This window comes from Ambystoma mexicanum, chromosome 6q (assembly GCF_040938575.1).
Source record: "Ambystoma mexicanum isolate Mex_15411 chromosome 6q, UKY_AmexF1_1, whole genome shotgun sequence".
Lineage (NCBI taxonomy): Eukaryota > Metazoa > Chordata > Amphibia > Caudata > Ambystomatidae > Ambystoma > Ambystoma mexicanum.
The window spans coordinates 1367228596-1367253087 of NC_090937.1; positions in this window are offsets into that span (position 1 = coordinate 1367228596).

The following is a 24492-nucleotide window of genomic DNA, read 5'->3' on the forward strand; positions in this document are numbered from 1 at the left end:
AATTATGTGCGTAATGAGCACAATAGCCCCAGTAACGACAGCACTGGTATTATGGTATTTGGAAGAAATGCACCCATTCGAAATTTTCTTGCCCATGAGAAACATCTCCACCGCTGAAAGCCCTGTTCATGTAATTACTTACACTTTGTCCCCAATGGAAGAAAGACATTGGGAAGGTTATGGAAACAACACATTACTGCAAATAATGAATATGACACATTCAATTTTGAAAAGAAATAACTGTTGGGTGTGTGCTCATTTGCCACAACATGGTGGCAAAGGAATAGCTTGGTGCGTGCAGCCACTAACATCAAGTTCTGCCTGCAGTGCATCCCTGAGTACATTATATTATGGGAAATGGAATAAAAGTGAAACGGGTCAATTAGATAGCACAAACATGAATGAATTTTAGGAGATAATTATGAGACCTGTACGTTGCTCCATATTTCATAGAGCACGAATGATAATGCCAAAAGCTACGCCCAAACCAATGCCACAAGATAGATTGTTCGTGCCGGAAAAATCATCTGTAATCATATTTCGAATGAGATCAGAAGGAAATAAAGATGCAATGCCTCCCTCCAATACGGTAAACTACAGCCCACGTTCTGTTCCTTTTTGCTTAAAGAAGAAGGGCTCCTATTCAGTAGGGACATTCACTAGATGTATGAATACAGCGATTCTTAATAGGGAAGTAGAACCAGTGTAAATAAGTGAAGTGTGTATACATATGATAGAAAAAGAGCACTATTAAATCAAATACTCATGGTAATGATGAATCAAAAACAGTAAAAGAATTCATGTCAATTGATATTGATGATAATGAAGATGAGGCTAGTAGTGTGCAAGATTCAGAATCTGATTCGGATACTTGGTCAAGGGAGGATGCAAAGGATGGATGAGGCGTTTCGCATACGGCCAAAAGGAGGGTTTTGTCAGTCCAGAAAGAGTAGACACCCCCTCGAACGTAAGGCACTATACTTTGTTGGCCGAAGACCAACCGCCTAATGTGTTTAGTAATAGAAAGGTGTAGCAAAAGCTTAACCATGGTGCGGCCATTTTAAGGTGACTGAAATCGCCATTTTGTTTTCTCCTTGTTTTCTCTAGCATTGCCTTTTTGCCTCATGTAAAACTGCTTTGCTGAAATATTATTCTGCTTCACTGGAGCACAATGCGAGGCTGCGAGTGGCATGTTGAAACATAACGCAGTAACCCAGACAGAAATGCCCGGTCCCCTCCCTCGCATTTCCTTGTAGAGTGAGCAGCAAGGCATTCTAATCAGTACAGCAGGTGCCAGCTAGTCTTGGTAAGCACAGTAGAAATGCTAGAGCGAAAATTAAATGACTTGAATTATGCTCTTCTTTGTGGCCCCCCTTTCCTGAGCCCGGTAGAACCCTGGAGAGCAAGTTGACCCCCAGTACACGAATAGAAATTAGGAAATAGCAAGGCCTGGAATGTGTCTCTCCCTACGCACAGCTTGCTTGCAGAAACAGAAGCATTGTGTTCTTTAAAACAAAGACTTATGTCTGTGGGCTTACAAAATTGCAACCTGTTACAAAATGAATGTTTGAAGGTGTCATACTCGTCACCATTGTCAATCATCGTGCCTAGTTCAAAGGAAATGCAATAGGGGCGGTATAAGTTGTGACACTACAGATTACTAGATGCTTGTTTTGTATATATGTAACTGTTGTACAAATTTTGCTCTCTTGCGTCCCCAGAGGGCTGTAGACACACGTCGCGGGGCGTGGGACCAGTTGGCCAACTGAGACTATTTGCTTTGCAATAAACCCTAGATTTTGGGAATACTACCTCGTGTCTGGCGTATCAGTTCGTGTGTGGTGATTGTGCCTTGTCTCCACAAACAAGGGTTCCTCAGGGGCCCCTTCAAAAGGTCTAAACTGGTTTGAGTGGACATGGATACAGCAATGCATGCTGAGGAAGCCTCCATCCCTTGTTGCTCCATGTCCCCCTCCGCTCTACAAGTTGAACTCTGAACGGGACATCATTCTGTGCGGCATCTATGACTACCACCTCTTCCTTCCTCTTTTTATTGTCATTAGGCATAACACAGCCAGCCGTCTTCAATACCATAGATGACAATGCTGTTGCCACTGATTGTTCCGATAAGTCTGGTAAGATTCATTCTTCAGTTCTTCCCGAACTTCTTTCTTTTCCTGTTTCTATAAAGGCTACTAATGACAATTTTCGAAAGAATGATCAAATCAGCACATTCTTTGTTTTTGAACTCTACAGGTTTTTGGATTGTGTTTATTCCCTCCACCCATTGGCTATGCCCCTATTCTCTTTTCATGTTACCTTCAGGGTATACGCTTCTACCCATTGTAGGTTAACATTAGAGACCTGGCAACCCATGAGATTTAGTCCTTTCTCAGTCATTTGCTCAGATGTTGGTCGCAGGACTCCGTGACTAGGGGCATCCCCACTACTCTGAAGAGGTGTGATCGAGGGGGGGGGACAGATTTTTCTGTTGAGACCCACACCCAAGATTCCTCCATTACTTCCTGGGTATTCTCGGGGAGGGCTACTGCAGCATAGTTAGTTCATCGACCCATGTGCTTATATTTGCCAACATAATCGAGTGGACAGGCACCTCATCCCATATATTGTCATATAGCATGAAAATGGAGCTCAGAACCATATTTAAGGCTGACAAAGTCAGGGATGTTAGGCGGATGCGTTCATCAACCTCGTGCAGGGTATGGTGAATGTTACTGGTGTCTTCTATATTGGCGATGGCTGGTTCTTTCATAGCAGTTTCATTACTCTCTCTATTTTCGAGGAATTCAATGAGGTCAGATGGTGAGCCCTGAATCGAAGGGTCACAGGTCTGGTTCACCATAGTGATCCCCATAACCTTTGGGGCCTCACATGACAGAGAATCCATATGTGCGATTGCACTCAAATCATGCACCTCATTCACATGAGTCCTATCTAGACAAGCAGTTGTTTTGACTCCCACCACTTTTTTGGTCACGGGTAACACAAAAATAAATTCCAGGATGGTCTTGCCAGCTATAGCACCTTGGAATGAGTGAGGAGACTAACTCTGTGCGCGGAACCCTCCCGAGTTCATTAATAGCCCTTTTTGATATTTTGGGCGAGCGCCCTGGCCTGCCCCTTCTGATTTTTCTGGCATGTTGGCTGCCTTTAATGGCAGAGTAGGCAGACCTCCTTCATGTGGCATCTGTTGACTCGCTGTCAGACAGTCGACAGGGAATTCGACTTGGAGCTCAGCTGTCATCTCGCCCTGCATTGGTTTCCTCACCGAGCCTCCATTCATTGGTAAATCACAGTCAGTCGGATTTTCCTGTGTGATTATGGTTGTCTCCACCAACACTCCTGTTTGGCTGCGTAATCCAGTGCACACAGCCATTTTGATGTGCTCAGTACATTCTGCAAAGCAGGGATACTTGGTGGAAATTAGCACCAAATCACTGTTTTTACCTCGGGGTTACATGTTCCTAGTAGACTCACCCGCTGATAGAATCTAGATTTACACCCTGCAAACAAGACGTCAAAACCAAACTTGCCACACTTTCCAATGTTGTTTTCAAATCAAATTACAAGTGGAGAGTGCACCGGAATGCATGAATTGTAATTATTAGTTTCCAATCGACACTACCCCAAACGCTGTTTTCTTGGATGTGAGGGGGGTGCCTCTTTAGCACTGCCTATATGTCCAAGATATCTTTGCTCATTATATTCAATGTTTTACATGTAATTTTCCAGCGGTGACGTACAATAGTCACCTGGGGATTTCCTTCACCTCAGTGAACTGATCTTGATAAATCAACGGGTAGATGTTGTAACGCGCATACGTTCAGAAATGTTAGATTTGTGGCTCAAAGGGCATTGCCCCACAGTCGCCTCTACGCATCGTTACTGTCAATGATGCATGCGTTCACAAATGTTAGAGTTCAGGCTTAAAGGGCACCGCCCCGCAGTCGCCTCTATGTTAGCGTTACTGGCAATAGAAATGGTAATGTACCGCGTACTGTAGGGCACTTGGTCTTTTCAAGGTTTTCACTTAGAGGTGGCTTTTTGGGTCTCAGGCACGGTATGGGTCCACTCCTCCATTGACTCCCACAGACCACCACAGACCACTACGCCACCAATTAGCCGCTTCACATGCAGCGGTCTCACTGATGTTAAGAGCACTTTGCAGGCAGTTTCCAGGCATGCAGCCACCACGCCAGGAATAAACAGAACCAAAGTATTTTCCTCCATAGACCACTTTGCCACCACTTAGCCGCGCTGCGTGCCGTGGTCTCACAGAGGTTACACTTTGCAGGCAGTTTCCAGGCACACAGCCATGCCTCCAGGAATAGACAGTGTCAGTATCTAACTTGTGATACCATTGCTTCCTCACACAGTGCAGTGCACTGGCAAACATTTAATGAGGCCCATTGTCTAAATACCCTATATAGCCCATGATAGATGGACTACTTTTGGTTCAGTCAGTGCTGCCAACTGGCTGAAGGAACTATAGCCTATCCTCAGCAACTACAAGACAGATTCTAGAATACAGGTAGTATGATATCAGTAGTGGAAAGCAGGGTTGGAACAGGGTTGTTTCCCAGAAGGGTGCAGGTGACTAGTTTCACTTTCCATTCACAGCTTCCCACATCATACGCGACCAGGGGGAAGAGGAGACAGGCAAGGGAACACCATATACCAATTCCCCATCCCCGTCATTGGGTCTGTCAGGGTTGTGTATTCCAGTCCTGGGTGACCTGGTGGAGGAAGTGGTGGGTCCACTTCATTCCTGTGAAAGACTACAAGGTAAGATCGTGACACTATGTGAGAATAGGACCCATGTAAAGCCGAGAAATAGGAATAGCTGCGTTCACCATCATGCAGCACCCACCATGCATTCCGTAGGCATATTTCATCACTCACCCTCACCAGAGCGTTGGTTGCCGTCCACTGAGGTGTAAGTGTTGTTCTCTCGACATCCACCATTGGATCCACCATACAATTAAAGTCCCCAAGCTGCTTTATATCTGACTAGGAGGGCTGCTGCAGTCTGCACGGTAGCCCGGGGCGAGTACCTGGGCAGAGCCACCACAGGTGTAGATCTTGGTGATGGTAGTAAAGGTTGCAACAAAAACTTTGAAGCCAATAGGGGAGATGTGTGTGAACAGTGGTTGTACATGGGGCAGTAGTTCCCTAATTGAGTAGTTCCTAAGTGATGGGCGAGCACCATACGGAAGGGACAAGCAAGGGCTTCCGTTGCCCTCAGCCAATCAAGAGGGAGTCAGGTGCAGTTCCCCGAACTCAGACTGGCATAGAGGGGCACCCTTGTGGCATCCCTTGGGTAACGCTAAAGTTCCCAGAGAACCTGGCGTGCACCCTAGGGAGAGTTATATTTTCTTGATGAAGTACAGGGCACCTTGGAATAGGTTTTCCCCGAGAGAGGAGCATGAGCCTTGGAAAACATTGCATTTCATGCAGCGTATGGTGAAGTCTTGCTGGTCCTTGGTAATCCAGGGGTGATGGTGTGAATCTCGCACAGGCCCATACCATATCCATAGCAGGGCTCGAAGGTGAACTACTTCTGGGCAATGCTGCAGGGCCCCCCAAAGCCAGGCAGGGTAACTGCTGGTACCATCCGAAAAGCATGGGAGAGGGGCAGTTGTCTTCCCCCCAAGCCTGCTCCCCTCTCCCCCACAACACAGAGACATGCAGTCTCCCCGCACTACAAAGCGCAGGAAGGGTGAGCTGTGAACAACACCTCACCTTCCACAAAGCAACAGGGTGCCAATCACCCAGAGGAAGCCAACAGGAGGCAGGAAGGAGTACAAAGGCCTGCCCATCCCCCCTCGGGGGCAAGACAGTCGGCTACAGCCGGCCTGGGGGCTGGGCCAGCCCCCACAGCTACACACAAAGAACTAGGGCTACCCCTGGGTCTTATATAAGAGCTGCACAGCTCACAGAAAAATACAAACTGTTTGTGGACCCTGAACAGGGACCCAAACAGTCAGGAGGTTCGCTGTTCACTGAGCGTCCTCCACTCTCTTTCTTCTTTTCTTTCACATTTGCTGTGCACCCAGCATCGTGTACTTCTTAATTTTTGTGTTTCACCTTACACGCGGCGTTCACTTCCTTTGCTTTGAACATTGTACTGTTCAATTGAGTCCCTGCTTCCACGCTTCCCGTAGCGTGGAAAATCTACAAGCAAGTGAGGCCCAGCTGTGCCCCCAGGGAGTCGTGAAGCTGCAGCAGAGTGGTAGAGTGAAGCGCGGAAAGTAGGAACCCGGCCCCACGGCGAAATTGCCCGGCGCCACGGCTGACTTACTTGAAATAATGTTGCAGAGGTTACGGTGCTCCCTGCTCATTAACAGCGCGACTAAACCTCCGTTGGAGGCAAGGCAACGCAAAGCAAACAGGCTCGCTCTTACGCGGCCGGCCCTACTTGATAAAAGGGGCGCATGCGCCACAGGAAGAAATTCTTTTCAGCACGGTTTTGATTTCGCTTCCAGTGGAAGCAAGGCAACACAAACGGCCGCGATAACGTGGCTGAAATTTAATGCCTAGAAACTAGCATTGTTTGCCGAGTTACAAAATGGTAACGAATTGTAAAATTAATAGAAACACGGGAGGCGGCCGGAGTAGAAACAGCAGGCCTATAATTTTGGGTGCAGTAGCACGTGAAGGTTTTACACCATAAGGGTTGTGTTGTTAAAATCTGCAAAGGTGCAGAAAACATAAAGCATCTGCAGACCCACGTGTCATGCCACAAACACACCTATTTTGCAGGCGCATAACTAAGGAAGAATAAAAATGAACAAAATAACTGCCAGGCCCGTGACAACGCGGCTGTTTTTCCATGCATAAACATCAGTCTAACAAAATAAATCTACAGTGAAAATATGAGTTTATCAGGAACTCGGGGGGGCTGCCGGATAAATAAAACGGCATACCCAATAGTTTTGGGTGCAGAAGCACATCGGTTACCTGACAAGGGGAATTAAATACCTTGCCTGTTGTTGTCCAGGAATAGAAGCATCAATCACCGAACACAGGTGACAAACAAAAACTTGGTATGTAAGAACTTGTACCCGAACATCACGTTTCCATTTGGATAGAAAACGGGCAGTATGCTGGGGAAAGCTTTCGATGCATTTAAAAGACTATTTGTAAAATATAAACGGCATTGTCGGCAAGCCGGTCCAGTAGCACAGCGAGCAGAGCGCTGAGCGTGCAGACCCTGCTGATGCAGTTTCGGATCCCGGCAGGGCCAAACCATGCTTTTCTCCTAAGCCATTCTCTGCAGCACAGTCTGTAAGTGTTCGGATTGGTACCTGAAAGGTTGTGGTTTCAAGCCAATCACACAGCCCCAACATTCTGAACTCGTTGTGAAATATAATTACAATTTTTTCCTTCTGAGTGATAAATGAGTCCCACATACCATGTGTAATAATGAGCAGCGCTTAGATACCAGAGGGTTCGTACCGCTATATAAATGCTAAATAACTATTGGCAGAGGGCGGGCTCAGAACAACGTTTGTCAGAGCTTGTCAACGCATTTCAAATACAGGCAGGCCCAAACTCAGTTTTTAGCCCTCGAGGCTGATAAAACGGCAAAGGAGCAATAAAACCAAAAAATAGTAAATCATAGTGTGTTGCTACTAAGGGAGAGAAACTGGGGAATGTTCCCATGTTTATCATAATGACATTGGCACACACAGAACAGGCCATCAGTGGTGCAATAAAACCACGAGGGACCCCGGCATTCCAGACACCCCAGCACAGTTGTTTAATCCCCAGACATGGCAGGCTCCCGTGAGGAAGCCAAGAAAGCGAAGGGAAGCAAAGGAGCAGAGGAGCTGACCCCGACCCAACCCTGCTTGCACTGCAGGACGTGTCTCTCCGGGGAAAAGTTTAAAGAAAACTCAAGTGGGAGACGATATGACACAAAAGCAAGGGGCCGACGTCCGAAGATAAATGAATAAAGAATGTTAGTTACACCATAAATATGCTCTTGTGGAAACACGCGCAAGCAAACCCAAAAACGCAATGCAATCTCGCAATATATTTGTTAAAAAAAAAAAAACACTGCAGCATCCACCAGTACCCTGATACGGGGCACGGCGCACATTTAGCCGGGCACTGTCAAAAAGACAGTGTTTCAAACTGCAGATCGGAGAGAACACCCGTCTCTGGCATCCGCACAGAGCCTGCCAACACAGCTTCGAATCCCGCCAGGTGCCAAACTCAGCTTTTCATCAGGGCCAAGCTCAGCCTTGCATCAGGGCCAAACCCAGGCTTTCATCCTCCGAGGTCAATGAATAAACATCACACACCAGTGGGCATCAACAGCGCGGCAGAGGCACGAGGGCTCTTAGAGCCATATAGATGCCAAACCAAACAAAATGAAGCAATTGGTTATCATGCCCAAGAGACAAGGGTTTGTTACCCGCATACCAGTACCCGGATAAAGGTCACAGCAAGACATAGAACATGCCACCCAACAAGGAGTGTGGACCCAGGACTGCGCTCAACAAGCCAAATTACCACAAAAACTTGCACAAGCACTACCAAGCAGCGTAACCAGCCATGAGACAAGTTTAGATCTACAACACAGTACCCTGATACGGGGCACAGCAAGGCGTGGAGCATGTCACCCAACAACAGGGGTAGGCCATGGACAACATGCAACAAGCCAAATTACCATCAAACAAGGCAGTTTCTCGAATTGCCATATGTGTTGCAGCACAGCCAGCGCCAAGACACAAGCCTCCCGCAGAACACAAGATGTTTGAGGTTGGAACAAGGGCCAAGCCGATACCTTGGACCGCAGGAACAAATTGTGAAACCGCTCGTACAAAAGCCAGCAAAAGCACAGAGCAGAGCATACTAGTGCTGTTTTTGTAGCCTGGCAGAGACGACACACAAGCCAAGGCGTATCAGCATCAGCCTGAAACAAAGGCCACAAAAAAAAAGAGAACCCGTTGAAAGGGATCTCCAACTAAATACAGCTATCCAAAAAATGGAGCTGGCCAAATATTTCTGTATAAGCAGAATAAACACAGAACCCTGAAACGGGGTCAGCCTGAAACAAAGGCCACAAGAAAGAGAACCCGTTGAAATGGATCTCCAACTAGATACAGCTATCCAAAAAATGGAGCTGGCCAAATATTTCTGTATACGCAGAATAAACACAGAACCCTGAAAAGGGGTCCAAAACAAACAACTAAGGAAAACCTGTACTCGGGGGATCCAGTTGCAACAACAGTACTGACGTAGTGCAACAGATCCAGACCACGGAAGGGGGCAACGACAATACGAAAAAAGAGCAAAGAAGCAGGGGCTAGCGGTAAGATGCCAGGTGAAGAAGGGGCAACGACTCCAAAGCCACACGGCAAGGTAAGTAGGATAGCACCAACACAGGGCACTAGAAGACACAGATCCTGCACACCCTCCAATGGCACAACCAGCCGGGGTCCCGAAAGACACACACATGCAGACAGACGAATGGCGAGCCAGCCCCACAAACAGTTCAAAGAGCTGAAACAAACAGCTAGGACAGGACTGACAACCCTAAAAGTCAGGTAACACAGCAATCAGAGCGTCTTGCAGCCACAACTCACACTAGAGGGTGGTTCCAGAGCCCAGGCCAGCCCATAGCAAACACAGCCCAACAGCCCCCAAACATCGAATGATATACGGTCTAATATGGAAAACCCATACAAAATAACAGAGCCGGGCCATTTTAGCACAACCAACGTCACACCTCAGGGGCAATAATAAATACACAGAACCAAAGTGAGAGCCGAACGACTATAACAAAACCCAGAAACTAAGGCAACAACAAGCAAGAAATGTTCCAGACCATCAGGACCCCCCGCAACATGCAGGTAGTATGCAAGCGGATGACCAGTTTTCTCAGCGGTTGGAGGTGGCCGAGATTGGAACAGAACAGCATCAACACAGGTGACGGGACAAACAAGCACAAACCAGGGGCCAGAATAAAAACCCAGGCTTGCCGCTAAGGGCAGCCAAGGTAACAAGATAGAGGATATATTCCCAAAACATAGTCACACCCTCCAAAACGGTACAGCGAGTCAGATAGCCCAGCAAGTAGAGCGGGCACCCTGACACCAGGGCAGGGCCTGCTGAGGCAAGGTCGAACTCCGGAAGGGCCGAACTCAGCTTTTCAGTTTTCTCCAGAGTTGATAAATGAGCACCACACACCGTGGAAAAGTAGCAGCACCCAGAGGCCTGAGGGTCTGTAGGGCCATATAAGTAACAAAAACAAAACATGTGATGCATATGTGTCCAGAACAGAATAGTTCATACAAGAGAAAAAAGGTGTATTTGGCAAAAGAACACATGGGTAACATCACAAGTCAGGTTGACATTACACCAAGATGTTTGAGAATAGGGTCACAGCCTACCAGGCAGCAAAAAAAAAAAAAATACGCAGAGTAAAATACAAGCGAGAAATCGAAGAAGACAAGAAGCCAACAAACGAAGGCTGGGGCCCTAAAACTGCAAGTAGCACTGAACACAAAAACGGGTTCGACAAAAATAATAAGCAGTGAGGAATAAACTAGGCACAACACAGCAGGCCGATGCCCGAGGGCTAAGGCCAGAGTGCTGCAAGTAGCACATAACCTGAAAACTGGTTCAACAAAATTAGGATGCAGTAGGAAACAAACACCACATAGCACAACAGGCAATCGCCAGGGGTAGGGGGCCAGTGTGCTACAAATAGCATGAAACCGGATTACAGGTTCAACAAAATTAATAAGCAGTGGGGGACCTGGGTGGACAGACACCACACAGCATAGACAAACAGTCCAACGCTGCAAAGGGCCGTGGCCTGCGCTTCTAAAAAAACCATAAGAAACTCAATAATGTTTCTAAGATAAATAATCAGGCCAACACCACAAAGGGCTGGGGCCACGCTTCTAGAAGCCCAAAACGTAAAGTTTTGAATAGACAAACAGGCCAACGCCACAAAGGGCTGGGGCCACGCTTCTAAAAACGTTCCAAAACTCAATAAAGGTTTTGTAGATAAATAATCAGGCCAACGCCACGAAGGGCCAGGGCCATATTTCCAGAAGCCCAAAACTATACGTTTTTTATAGACATACAGGCCAACACTCCCACAAATGCCAGGGCCAGTAAATAGCCAAGCTAGCAGATTACCTAAACTGTTTTTGGACACATGAGCAAAACACGGGAAATCCAGGGGAACCAACCAGGGCTCCCCGGTAACATGCGCAAAACACTAACATAAATTGGGAAGCGAAGTATAAAACAGAGACAGCGTAGGAGCATAGGGGCCATAAGGCTCCCCCAAGCTGGGCCACATTTAGCACGATCAAAGGAACAGTCAAACTAAGGGGAACAAGCAAGGCAGCTAGGACAAAGCAAGCAACAACTTTTGGGGGAAACCTGGACAGCTGGTAACCCATCCAGGTTGTGGCGGCACGGGCCAGAGGGGGTAACCTCTGGATCCGGTGCCCAAAAGTATGATATTATTAGGATATGCGATTGTTATTGTTTCCATAACCATATCTGTAACAATAAAATCCTATGGCCTTTTATTGCCAACACTTGACAAACGTGTGGTCTAACCTTTCTCTGAAAAGGGAAAGGGTCCCGGTAGCCTACAACCACTGTTACGAAAAGCACTAAGGTAAGTTGCGTGCATATGGGTGCAGCAGTTATGGCATGTTGGAACAATGTAGGTAAGGGGAGTCAGCAAGTCAGATCCATAACTTCAGGATGGTAATTGGCTCTAAGGGCTGAGTGGGTCAGGCTTGTGCATCTGGTGGTGCTGGCCGGGCACCACGGCTGGATGAGGCATCTCCAACCACAGGGGCCCCTCCGACTCTGGATGCAAACCAGGCCCTTCCTGTAGATCAGCCCAGCTGTTGTGGTTGCCCCTCTCGAATTTCTTTCCAGGGTTCAGGGCCATTGTCCTGCCTCAGCCGATGCCTAGAAGCTAATTTAGAACTGGTGCAGACCAAGGTCATCCAAAGGTTTGATTGAAACAAGCCATCAGAAAGGCCCACAGTGGGTGTTGGACACAATTTAATTTCTGCCCAGTGCTCTGAATGTCAAAGTGAAGAAGTTAATTGGAGCACGGGTAAATGGCAGGAGTAACTATGACTTTCTTAAGGTGGCCAAATGCTACCTCATTGGTGGCATACATGAATGGATGAACGGGATTCCCACTGTCTCTACCTACTGCCTTGTGAACTACAGCCAAGGGAATGGGCTTGGCAGAATTAGCAGGGATAGGAGACTGTTAAGCTTGACTGTAGTCTGGCACTGTGACGAGACATGAGAGGTATAGCACAGGTGAGAGGAGGCCCTCGAGCCAGCAGTGATTACCACCACTGTTTTTTCACTTGTCCATTGAGGCGGGGGGCTGTCACTCCTGGCTCCAAGCACCCAGCTCCGGCCAGGCGCAACCCACTCCAGGGACATTCGCAGGTTGGGAACTTGACTGGGGCAGTACACCTGTCCTATGATCACGCAGATCTCCTAAGACAAGCACAGGGAGGAAAGAAACCTACTGTGTAGACATAGGTCAAAATCTTGCTGGATCTCGCTTTTCTATTTGAATACAGACCATGTAAGCAGGGCCTCATGTTCCTTCTGACTTTTTCTGTTTCCAGGAGGTGTCAGAAGATTACAATAGGGATAACTACCTTGTGGTGGCAAATCATTCACAGCGACTTTACATTTTGATCTTTTCATGTCGTCTCTTCCTATCATTGTGAAGCAGAATTCAGCAAACGTTAAATTGTTCACCCACAAATAGGGATGAGGAGCCAATGGGCCCGAACTGCCATCTGTGTGATTATGACTGAATGCCTTTGAGTCAGAATCCCCCCTAAACTGTAATGCTAACACCGCACTTTGGCGCCTCTGCTCCCTTTCTGGTCAGACTAGCAGAACAGATGGCCTTGGGCCCAGCCAACAGCAGAGTGGCAGGATCCAGTCCGTGGGGGGCAGGGAAGAGAGACTGGGCCTTGGGGGCTTAAGCACTGGACTCAAGGCACAGAGGTGGTGGCTTGAGCCTTGGCCCCAGGGCACAGAGGTGGCAGCTTAAGCCCCAGACCCTGGACTGTGGCCTTATGGCAGGCACAACCTCATGGCCACAAAACCATGTGGTCATGGAGGACCATCATGGGCCATCTAGGCCCTACTAGCCATATGGCCCCAGCAGTCGGACCAGATGGCTCCTACATTTGTCTGCGGCCATGCCCCATAAGAGTTGGTGGGAATGAACTTATGTGGCGGGAGCTGAACGGGCTCCTCCTCGCTCAGACAGGGGCCCAAAGCATGTGGAGACCAATGTGGGAGGCTGCGGATTGAGAGGCTAAGCAAGCCCGGCAGCTGAAGGTCTGGGCGGGATTGAGGGTCCAGTAGGTGACACAAGGAAGTGCTACTGGGGGTGGGCCAGTCGGTCGGGGGCCCTAGACCTTTCCAGAGAGCATAGTTTAAAGTTGTCCCAAACAAAGCCTCAGTCATACAGGGGTGCTAACCCAAACATTGTGCTCCTGCCTCCATGGCTGTCAGAAGATGTGGTGCACTAAGCAGCGGCGGCACATCCGCAAACAGGAGATTCGAGAAATCTCCCTTTGAGTTTGTGTGCAGGATCCCAAATATGGTTTATTAATACAACTCCAAATCAACTACAGCAAAGTTACATTTTTCTACTGAAGAAAGGTTTATGCCGGACTAACTTTTGTATCATATGCATAAATATAAGCTCTCCACTCTGCCACCTCCAACTCTCTGAGGGTCAGTCACTTTTCCAAGTAAAGAGTTGAGGGCAGATCTCTTTCTTCGGCTGGGGTCTCCCTCTGAAACCAGCCTCCCTGCCTCTCTGAAACTTGAGCAGAACCGTCTCCGGTTCCGGAAGCAACTCAAGACCTGTCTCTTTGCTTCTGCCTTCTCTCTTCCTCACCCTTGTTGATCACCTGCCTGATCCATGCACTGATCACCTGGTCAAGCTCTGAATTCGGGTCCAGGTTCTTGCCTGTCCTGTTGCAATCCTGCACTGCCTCTTGGCTCCCCTGCACTTGTGGTCTGTACCTGTAACCCTACAGTCCCTCTCTTGCACTTATTCTCCACCCATTAGCTGCACCTATGAGTTCCCACACTAGCCACCCGTTGGCTGCACTCTTGTTTCTCCTTTGTTCCTGCACTTCTGCATCCTACCCCACCCTCCGCCTTCCCTGCTCTTGTGCGATCTGAATGGCACAAGACCTAGTAAGATCTGTGTTTTGTCCTACACTTTTGTTTCCCCCTCCTTGCCTTGTCGCACCTAGAAACACTTGTGTAACGGCATGTTATAAATGCCATATCATATGGTGAGAGTGGGTAGGCACTGTCCCCTGCAAAGGTGGAAATGATTGTTGTTAGCATTGATTGTCTTTGCTTGTTTTTCTGCGTCATGTGACTGCTTGTATGTGCATGATAGTTGAGACTCACCCAGCAGCCAAGTGTTTCCAAAGGTTCCCAATGCAAGGGTCTGGTATATGATTGAATGGCATAAGATGTAGCTGTCCTGTGTGCATCCTGGGAAATGTGCATTTGCATGCATGATGTGTCCCTTGGCATCAAAGATCACCTGTACGTTAATGGAATGCCAGTGCTTCCCGTTTCAATCGATGTGCTCAGTCTCTTGGCGGGCTGGAGCACTCCATGGGTTCAGTCGATGGCTCCCAGGACCTGTGGAAAATGTTCTATTGCGTAGAATTACTAGCACACTCTCTGCCTTACCTGCAGTATGTGTGGCATGTATGTGTGCCTATGCACACGTGCTACTATGCAGCGCAATACCTGGCGAAGGCATCTCAATTGTGTTGCCTGTGATATACCCCCAACAATGGCTGCGGTGTGCTGGACCCATCCAGTTGCCATGAAGTGTAGGGCTGATAGCACCTTCTGTGGGGTTGTCAGTGTGTGGGAGCACATGGTGGTCGATGCCAGGTCCTTCTTCCGCTCCCTGACCAGGTCCAAGATGATATGGGGAGGGAATTGGTATCTTGCATACACCTCATCTGTCATCCCAAATAATGTGGTTTGTGGATGGAAGATTCTGGCCTTCCTCCTCATCCTCCTCCATCTGCTTTCATGCATTAGCATCAGTACTACTAAAGCTTGGTCCGCCATGTGGAAGTCCCACATTCAATTGCGCTTTTATACTTGAACTTTCATTGCCCTTTGCGAAATGTAATCAGGTTCGAAAAGATTGCGAGATGGCATTCTCCTTTGGACTGCGGCCAATAACGCAATTGACTATGAATTAGGTTTCCTTTGCGCTTGATAGGGTGGGTTAGTTATTCCGTATGTCCCTCCTCATGCCAATGTTATTCCTCGTTCTTCCTCATGTTGCGCATGGAATGGGGATTTTGCATGTTACGGCCCCTCACTTTGCACTGGCCCTTCTCACGCTTTGAGCTGTGTGTCACGCAAAGCGCTCAAGCGCAGCGCAAAGTACGGAGGACCAGCACAAATTCCTATCCATGAATCAGACATTGCTATTTTGTGCAACGCAAAGTATACTTTTACACTTTGCGGTGTGCAAAATATTTTGTAAATCAGGCCAATAGTTTTCTAAGTTATTATGTTCTTATGTTTTCGGCTATGTTATTGTCATTACTAGTATGTTCAAAGAATACATATAAGAAAACAGTTTTTTCTGCAAGCGGTTCGGTATTTCATAGCTGATGATCTGGTGAGTTTTGACACCACTTACGTTGGCTTATCCAGAAGTGCAAATGCAGTAATTGAATATGCCAGACTTAATAATCAGGCGCTTAATTTAGACAAATCGAAGTTTATGTGCTTTGGTAAGGTTAAGAAAGTAAAGGCAAGGATAGTGACACCTGGTGGACCCTTGCATCGTGTGCATAATTATAGGTATCTTGGATACAGGGTCTAATCCCACCCTCATAAGCCAATGGCCCTAAAATAACGTTGAGATGATAACACTTTACTATCAAAAATGAGTAACTAGCATTTTTTATGCACTGCAATGCTCCTATGACTGGAATGCTTTTATGATAACTATGAACAATGGGGTAATCGGCCCGAGACCAGGGGTGGACTGGGAACTAAAAGAGGCCCTGGAAAAAATTACTGGGGACCAAAAGAGGCCCTGGAAATAATGTTAAAAGTGGCCCCATATGACACATTTTCAGCAAGCCCGATGCTTTTCCTGTGAGAAAATTTGGAAATACCACACAAAAGAGGCCCAGGGTGCAGAGGCCCACCGGGCGTTCCCTATAGGCCAGTCCACCGCTGCCCGAGACGGGTATTTGGCTGTATCCTTGGTCTTTCCAAAGCGGCTCCTATATAGGCCATGAGGACGGAGTTGGGCCTAACCTCCCGGAGTACGATATTTAGTGTAAATAAAGATAAGCTGTTTAAAAAAATAATGTGCAACGATTCGTTGTCAGTGCTAAGTTTGCTCTGGGTGGAAATACTAAGGGGCACTTGTCGATCTCTTTCTGAATTCAGAGGAATTTGTCTCTAAATTAACATGGTCGCCAGAATGGTCTGACATTTTGGGTCCTTTATTCAGAGGCATTCAAGAAGAAAGCTCTGGAATGGGATTGGTCGTGTAATCACGACCATATAGGCAATCTATCCTCGCTGAATACCTATTCCAAAACTTTTCTACCCTCACGGTCGGGCACAAAAATATATATGCCAATTTCCCATCTGCTAGATGGCTGTTCATGGTGATAAGGCTTAACACGCTCCGGGTTATGGAGGTTAAGGGGACTTGGCTGCCTCTCCCGATCAAGGAACAGGGACGTCACCTATGTAGAAGAATCTCTGCGACATGTATTCACATCTTGTAATTGCAGATAGTTTGTACGGCTTAAAGGGCAAAGTATTCAGGCTAAATAGCCTGTCCTGTTGTATGTAGCCTGACCATATCCATAGCACTGGCCAAGTTATGGCAAGCTTTCGAGTTTGAAGTTTCTAGGCCGAGTGATAAGTGACCCCATTAAAGGTAAAGAAGGCATGTTTTAAAACCATTCTTTCACCATACATTGGGATCCACGTATGGATGGCTATAGTTTGTGATACCTGCAAGAACAAATTGGGTTTTGAGATTTGGTGGTGTAAAAGGCTCCAACATATAGTATTGGTTGTGCACTCTGTATTGTAAAATGATCAATTAATTGTATTGTTGTTTGTTTTGTTCCGTATTTTTCTTCATTTTTAGGATGTCTAATTATAATTGTTTTCACCTGAATTGTACTTATTTGATATGTAAATGTTTATCTTTTGTTTCTCTTTTAAATTGCTAGGTTTCTTTTATACTGGCTGCAAATTTTTGAAGGGTTCATGATGAACTATAGCACAATCCAATTTTTTTAAAAAAAATAGCATTGTTCTATGCACTACATGTCTGCAATTTATGCGTAGTTCATGATACCTGTTCCATTTCGGGAGCTAGGCCTGGATGATTTGAAGTTGTTGCTAAGGTTTGTCGGATTGTGAAAACAAAATTTCATGGCCTCATTTGTTAGATCTCTTAGCTGTGTTAGGCAAAAAAAGCCTGCTTAGGGTGAGGGTGCAGTGTTGTGCGATGCAGGACTGCAGGAAACGCTGGCCGATTGATACGGAACACATTGCACTACACCCACGCAGCAGATCCTTTAAGGACCGAGGACCGGACCCTCCGTGGCAAAGTCGTGTAGGTTCAGGGCACAGTGTTGTGTGATGCAGTACTGCAGGAGACTCTGGACGGTTGATATGAAGCACGTTGCACTACACCCACGCAGTGGATCCTTTAAAAACAGAGGTTCGGACCCTCTTTGGCAAAGCCCGCGTTGGCTAAGAGCACGGTGGTGTGCAACCCAGGACCGTAGGAGACACAGACGGACTGATACATGGCACATTGCGCTACACCCACACAGCAGATCCTGTGTGAAGCGAGGACTGGACCCGCTGTGGTAAAGCTAGCGTAGGCTAAGGGCATGGTGTTGTGCTATGCAGGTCTTTGGCAACGAAGGGGTAGCAGCCCAAAGTGTGAATATGCAGCGCAGCCGTCGACCATCAGCCACCGCATGGTAAGAAAGGTGCGGGCTGGGGGAGCAGCCATTACTGCTCCTTACTAAACTGTCCTACCTCGCGCTTACTCCTATTTCAACGCGGGGAGCTATACTTTGTGTTATGTGATTCTGATGCTGTTTTCTTTTGCGATTTACCTCTAGATGGGTCGTTCCTGCTTGTGCTTTCCACTCTGCTTACTGTTGTGCACACTAGGCCTTTTTACCCCTCTGTAGGTGAATTGTTCACTGTTCATCATCCACTACTGTTCTTACTGTATTGTTGGTTTTACTGCACCTTGCTGTTGTGTTCTCTAGGCCTTTTGTCCTTTCTCTAGGTTTGGTCAACCATGGTCGTATTCCAATGTTTGTTGTATGCTTTCCCTCTGTTGAGTTAGATCTGGTTGTGCTTCCTCTGTTGTTTTCCTTGCTGCCTTTGTTCCACCCCAAAGACCGGACCCTGTGCTGTGCATCCTGTGTGGCATAGCTCTGTGTTGTGCTTATTTCTCCTCCCACTCCCCTTGCTACTTCCCCTTCTGTCTCCCCTAACCCCTCTATGGTGCTTTCGACCCCTCATATCTTCTCTAACTGCTATTCTGCAGAGATTGCTAGAAGCATTGTCTAGATATGTAAAGGAGAACTGTCTGACCATCAATTTGACTAAAACTAAAGTAATGACCTGCCATAAAAACAAACGTCAGGGTAGAAAGAAATATCAGTGGACGGTTCAGGGCGAAGTACTGGAGCAGGTACACCAATACATTTAATTAGGTATAACCGTAACAAGTAAAGCAGATGATAATGTTTACCATCAATGCTTGGAGCTGAAACTTAATAGATCTATGTCTTAAGCTATTTGATGGTACTTAAAGTTTTCCCTTATTTCTACCCTGACGTTTTTCCTGCAGAAAACAAGCCCCATAATTTTATATGGTGCAGAAACAAAAAACCCTATCACTGAAACAAAGTGGAACAGATTGGAATTCCGGTTTTGGAAACGAGTTCTCAAACTACCGGGATGTGTTCCAGGTGTTCTAATTAGATATGAACTAGGCATCATTTCAGTGTATGCGCGGTACATTTGGCAGGTTGTTTCTTTGTTTAGGAAGTGCCTGCTGGCGATTGATTCACACTTGCTGATAGGCATTCTGTCAAGACACATGTTTGGATCCAATTATTTGTTTGCTAGGAGATGGCGCTTGACCACCACGTGAGCTTTGACTGATGCTAACATATCTCTTGATACTTTGCTAAGCAATCCCACTAAAGCAAAGACCTTATTTCAATTAGACTGGATCCGGACCGGAGAGAAATGCATGAAGTATCAAGACTTCCATACCCAACCATTTACACATAAGAAATACAGTCAACCGGAAAAATACCTGAAATGTTTCCCGTCAGTTCAACACAGAGCTGATTTTATGCGCTTGTGCTTTAACCTGTGGCCTACCAAGCAGATTTTGCATAGGCGCTAATTAATGGCACTCAGTACACCTTCTTGCCGATTTTGTAACACTACAGGTGAAATAGAGACTTTGAAACATTTAATAACATCATGTGAAAATTTAAGTAGCCAACGTAAGCAGTTTCTTGAAAAATCTTTATTTATGTACAGAGAGTTATCACCAGATCACATGTGGGAAATGATATTCTCAGGCCATTTGGTATCCTTGAGAATTGCTTTGATTAATTTCCTGCGAGCTTTAAAACTTGATGATTTAAAAATGAACGCAACAAATGACAATTCCTGTACTGATGAATCATTTTTTGTTGCAAATTAACTGATACTGATTGTCGACAATGTTTGTCAAGGATTAGACTTTTATTGTTCTGATCTGTTTTTTTTATTGTGTGGATCAATTTTGGTTCAAATGCTTTGAACAGAAAATTGTTTTATTGAAATAGGCCTTAGTTTGTGTTCCATCAATTCTTCTAATTTGCCTTTTTTGTTGTTCGTTTGTCTGCTAATTTTTTATCTTGTTTCATTTATGAGAATGTGTATAATTTTTGTAATTTTTTATATATGTGAAATATGAAATTGTAAAAGTTGATTAGTTCAGCTAAATACAATAAAAAAATTGTTTTTAAAAACTGCTATTCTATCACCTATCCTATCCCTCCCACTAAGTCTGGAAGGGAAAAGTTCAAAAAGGATATCCTGGTCTCTAATCCAGGCCTACCCATCGCTGACACCTATGTCAGAGCCTCCTCAAGACAGACTCTCATCGACATCCCCTTTGTTGTTTTTGCCGCTCCGGACCTATGTACTCCACACATGGTCGAGTTCTTCTCTCTCCTTCTTCCTCCTCTGCCATTAATGGTGACGCCCAGTGGGAGGTCCTCCTGGCCTCCTTGTCCTCCAGAGCCATCATTAATGTCTATCTAAAAGGCACTGTCCTGGTCCAGGGCCCTCAGCCCAGAACTCCTCTTTCTTCTATCATCTCCCGTGTCTCATCAACTTCCTCCCTTCTCCTGCTACTCCATCTACCCCTCTCCAACTCCTCTGCCTCGTCTCTGGCTCTCCCCTCTTCCTCCTCTCTTGCCCCTAATGCCTCCCCTTTCTACCTCCTCAGCCCCCTCTCGGCCCCTCTACCACTTCCAATGGGTATCGCCCACTCCTGTACCCCTGTCCGGAAGTCTTTCAAAGGTGGTAACCTGCTCCACGTAGCTACTCTCAACTCCTGGTCTGCCGTCAAACACTCCTCTGAAAACTGCCACTTCCTTGAGGACCTCAAGCTGGGTGTGCTCTCACTGAGACATGGTTCACGGTCAGCTCTGTCACAAGTTTTGACACTCTCCTCCCTGAGGGTCACAAGATTCACTCGGTGCCCAGGCCCAATCAGCCTGGGGATGGAGTGGCCCTGATCTCTCCTGAGTGGGTACTTGCTTCTATCATTCCCACCCAGGCCTGCTCCTCCTTTGAATGTCTGGTGTGCAAGCTCTCTATCACGCCTGGCTACTCTCTGACTTGGTTACCTTCTACAGGCCGCCTGGCAAGGTCACCCTCTTCCGCTCTGAATGGGCTGACCATCCCTCTTCTTTCCTTGCCTGTACCTCTCAGCTGCTCCTCCTCAGGGATTTCAACATTCACCTGTAATCCCCTGAAACTTCCTCTGGGCTCTTACGAAACCTATGTGACTCTCTCCCTCTCCATTCAACCTTCTGGTCTAACACACCTTGGATGTTCTCATCTCTTCGGACATCCCCCTCTCCAAGCATCTCACTACTTCACTCTCTTGGGCCGATCACTTTCTTCTTTTCTCCCACCTGAAACTTCCTGTCCCCCAGGCAAAGCCCCCCGCTCCCTTGCATTGTCACCTTCCTTCACGGTCATTCAACCTATGAAGCGAGTGTCAGTGACAGCTTTTGCCTCCACTTTCTCTCCCCCTCCTATCCCTGCACTCTGGATATCCTTTCCCGTGCCATGAGGATCCATCTAAAACCTGCCACCAAGTGCAACCCTTGGTATGATTCTGACCTGGACACTCTAAAACGCAAGTGCAGAGTAGCTGAATGGAAGTGGAGGGCTTCAGGCACATCCTCTGACAAACTGGCCTGCCTTGCTCCAAAGGCAATACGGTTGAACTTTACAAAATGTGTAAGGAGCTGGCCAATCCTACTACAGTCCCCACCTCTCATATACCCTCCCAGGACCTCTGCACAGCTCTGACTTCTCATTTCACAACTAAAATATAGGACATCCTGTCCTCACTGTCCCCCTCTCCTCATCTTTCTCCCTCTACCTCTCTCGGGCTCCCTTTGGCCCCCGTAACCCTCCCCTGCTTCTCTCCTCCCTCTCTCCTATAACACCTGATGTTTCTAGAAAAGTCAGATCTATGAAAGTTCATACATAGAGGTGCTCCCTCTGCTCCTCCAGAACCATTAAGGACAACACTGGGTCTTTCCCCTTTCTTCTCAAGCACTCCCTTGTGCACCCTCTCCTAAACGCCTTCTGCCGACCCGATCTCTATCACTCCTTTCCTGGGCAAACTCCTAGAAAAGCTGGCCATCTCCCAGCTAACCCCCCACACGGAATCTGTTGGTTGCCACCATTGATATTGATATTTTATTTCTATCGTGCTCGTACACAAGTGTTTCAGAGCGCGACAAGGCAAGGGAGGGGAACAGGAGAGAACAAAACAAAAACAGCAATCTTACTAGGCCCAGTGACATTGAGAACGCGCAAGTGCATGGGAGAGGGGGAGAATTGGAAAGTGCGAAGCAGAGGAGAAACAGATAAATAATAATAAATAAATAAATAATAAAGGCAACAAACAGTGTTAGTGCAGCCAGCAATTTGCAAGTGCTAGGTTTAAGGCAGCAGACAGGGTAGGTCTGAAAAGTGCAGTAAGAAAAAGGGGGGAGCTGTATGGGTACAGATACAGACCCCATTGCAAGGGGGTGGCCCGGAGGCAGTGCGGGAGGGTGGCAGGGTGAGCAGGTTCCTGGGCCTGGAGGACAGAGGGTGGACAGGTGCACGGTGCCAAGAGAGAACAGATCAGCAGGGGAGAGGAGGAGCGAAGGCAGAAGAAAAGAGGAAGGTCTTGAGGTCTTGAGGTGCTTCATAAACTGGAGATGGTTCTCCTCAAGTTTTAGAGTGGCAGGGAGGCTGTTCTAGAGGGAGGCCAGGCCCCAAGCGAAGACAGATCTACTGCCAGCTTGTTTCTTTGAAAAACGACTGACCCTGAGGGAGTTAGAGGTAGAGGAGCAAAGAGCTCGAGAGGGGAGGCATTTGCCGAGGGATAGCTGAAGGTATTTTGGACCCAGGTCCCAGAAAGCTTTGTGGACAATGCAGAGGGTTTTGAATTTAATTCTTGCATCCACTGGGAGCCATTTGAGAGATTTCAGAGCTGGAGATCCCAGGGCTTGAGGCCAAGGACAAGTCTTACAATCCTGTTCTGGATTAGTTGCAGAGGGCAGAGAGTAGAAGCAGGTAGATTTAGAAAGAAGCAGTTACAATAGTACAACCTAGAGAGAACCAGAGCTTGGGATACCTTGAGCTTTTGGGGGAAGGAGAGGAAAGGCAGAGTACCTCTGAGGAGGTGCAGTACGAAGTTTGACTTTTTAGAGACCTCAGAAATTTGGGCAGAGAAGGAAAGGGTGGAGTCAAAGATGACCCCAAGGTTCTTATCCTCGCAGGTGGTTGTAGGAGGAGGGCCAAGGGAAGCCAGCCAGAGAGTGAGGGGAAAGGATGGTGAAGGTGTGCCGATGAGTAGGATCTCAGTCTTGCTGGCATTCAGACAAAGATCATTGGTAGCACACCAATCTTGAATGGCAGTTAGCAATCAGAGATGAGAGGGGGAAAGGAGGTGGCCGAGGGCAACCTGAAAATGAGTTGAGTGTCATCAGCGTAGCATTGGAAATTTGAGCAGAAAATGGCAATGCAGTGGGTAAGAGTTGTCAGGTATTGGTTGAAAAGCCAGGGCGAGTGGTTAGACCATCAGTCTGGCTTTAGAGGAGCCAGAGGCACGGAAACTGCTCTCCTGAACACCTGTGAAGATCTGCTTGCTAACCTTGACTCCAGCTCCCCCTCTGTCCTCATCCTTCTAGACCTCTCCTCTGCATTCGACACTGTCCATCATGCCACCCTGATTAATCTTCTCCGCGAGAACCTTGGCATCATGGATCAGTGTCTGGCTTGGCTGACCTCATTCCTACTGGACCAACCTTCCCAGGTCCAACTAGGTTCCTTTCTCTCCACCACCTCTGTCTCCACATTTGGTGTCCCCCAGGGTTATAGCCTCTCACTCTGGCTCTTCAATGTCTGTCTGGCCCCTTTAGCCCACCTGATCTCCACCGTCTCCTCTAACTTCCCACGGCCTCCTCCCCTTCCTCGCTCATTCCTGACTATCAGCTATTCAGGCATGGTGTGCCTCCAATGAGACAGAGATTCTTCTCATTGGGACCCCTGCTCCCGCTTTCTCTCTCTCACTCTGGCCACCCCTCTTGGGCCCCCACCCCTCATACTCCTGTGAGGCAAAAAACCTTGGGGCCATCTTTGACTCCTCTCACTCCTTCTCCCCGCACATCACAGACCTTGCAGAGAAGGCCCACTTCCAGTTGCACCTACTAGCCGCTTTCTCACTCTTCATAATTCTGCTCTACGTCCCCTTCAGCTAATCCAGAACAAGACTGCAAGACTTATCCTTGGTCTCAAGCCTAGGGACCGCATCTTTCCAGCCCTGAAATCCCTCCACTGGCTACCAGTGTACCAGCTACAAGGATAAAGTTCAAGGCCCTCTACATCATTCACAAAGCATTCTGGTACTGTGGTCCTCACTATATCCAACTCTCTCTTCCTAAATACGTCTAGAGCCCTCTGCTCGTCTACATCTAACTCTCTGTGGGTCAGACGCGTCTCAATGCAGAGAGTGGGGGTAGATGTCTCTCCTCAGCAGGTGCCCCCCTCTGGAATGGCCGCCCT